Source organism: Poecilia formosa, unplaced genomic scaffold (assembly GCF_000485575.1).
Source record: "Poecilia formosa unplaced genomic scaffold, Poecilia_formosa-5.1.2 Scaffold9, whole genome shotgun sequence".
Lineage (NCBI taxonomy): Eukaryota > Metazoa > Chordata > Actinopteri > Cyprinodontiformes > Poeciliidae > Poecilia > Poecilia formosa.
The window spans coordinates 873763-875587 of record NW_006799948.1 but is presented as its reverse complement, the minus strand read 5'-3'; positions in this window follow the sequence as shown (position 1 = coordinate 875587).

The following is a 1825-nucleotide window of genomic DNA, read 5'->3' as shown; positions in this document are numbered from 1 at the left end:
GCAAACTCCTTCCTGTGAGCACGTGCCTGTGTGTGTCACACTTTTCAATGGTCTCATTCACACCAGTTCAATTCATTTTGATTCAGTTCCAGTGAAGGCTGCTGGCTAGAAGCCCCAGTTACCACATTCTCCAGGGCCGACTCAACATTTTTTATGAAACCCAGGGCAACGGTGCACTGCTGCCCCCCCACCACCACCACTCCCCGCCCTCAACGTTATTTCATCTTATGCTGGACCCCTCGACTTGCCATCATTATTTACTTAAAAAATAAACAAAAATCTATCTTCTAGCTAAGTAAAAAGTTTGGATGACAGTAATATTCCTCTAATCCCTGACTTTCCAAGTTAAAATTCCAACTCCAGACAGCGCTCTTATAACTTGTCTCGAAATTTAAAAATCTGAGTGTAAAGAGAACACTGTATAAAACCTTGGTAAAATAAAGGAATTATTTTCTACATGATGCATGTAGAAAATACATGCATCAGGTTGAATGGAGGCTTTTTATTAGCTTGGAAACTGCTGATCTTGAACGGTTCAGTGAGCGACTCGTTTGAAGAAACGCTTCTTTTTATTTTGACACCAAAATGAACGTTGAGAAATGTTGGAGTGGCACATTACGAGGACACTGTTTTCATGAGGGACCTCAGGTACTTTGAGCCATTTCTGGGAATGTCCATGATGTCAAGAGCAATAAAGCCCAGGGTTTCTCTTTTGATGCGTGTTTGCATACAAGTAAACAGAGAAAAAGGAAGGCATGTGGAACATGAACGGATTAACTGAAAGGAAAAGAGAGCGTACTTAATGTAACGTCATCAGGGAGTAACAAAAACAGAATTTTCCTTTTTCTGGGGTTTTTATTGGACCGCCAAAAAAAAAAAATCCTTAAAATAATTTGGGAAAAAGTACAAAGCAACCGTGTGCTTCATCAGTTTGCGAGTGTGTGGGTTATGTTTAGATAATAAAGTCACTGGACGGTAAAATAAAACATCCCCTGCATTACTCAGTGTGTTTACTGCGTTTCTAAATATAGCCGTCTCACACGCTCTCTGACACGCCCTGGGTTTGATGAGTAGCATGGTGGTGGTGAAAACCATTACAGCACCTTTGGGCAAATGTCATGCCCCCGCCTTCTGTTCTTGTGGGGGTGGACGAGTTCACTCCTGGCTACACACACAAGAGGCCAGGAAATTAGCATGGACTCATTGGCTTACTGTATATAAGCCAGTACAGAGTCTCTTAGACTTAGAGTCTCTTTGGGACTCTAAGTCCCAAAGAGAGGGAAAATCACACGGAAAGGATGAAATCATCCAGCCAGCCAAGACAAGATGGAGTTGTATGGGTAACACAGACCTCCCTATGCGTAGGGGCAATATTCACCTGGAATTCCCAAGAAGACATGAAGGTACTTGAACTCAAGTTCTTGAGGGAAAAACTTTCTCTAAACACGGTAAAGTCCACTTTTTTCATATCAACAACCATTGCAGACAACGAGACCTTCATCCTGGTGCCGTCACACTTGGCTACAAACCACTTCATTGCAAGCTGAAGGCCGTTGCCAGAAAGACATCAACACCTGACGATTGCCAAACCAGAGCGACCTTTCCACAAACATAACTTGAGATTCACCAAAAGAAGGATTGGGAACACGTGGAAGTCCTTAGGAATTCCATCCTGCACTAAAAACAAACTTGACTTTGTGTAAATGTAGGTCTTTCTATGGGGTGTACAAGGACCGGCTTGTCCTTGTAAATAACGTTTTCTTAGTGAGAATTTCACTTGCGTTAAAAGTTATTTGATTGTACTCACCACTGTTTGTCTCTGAGT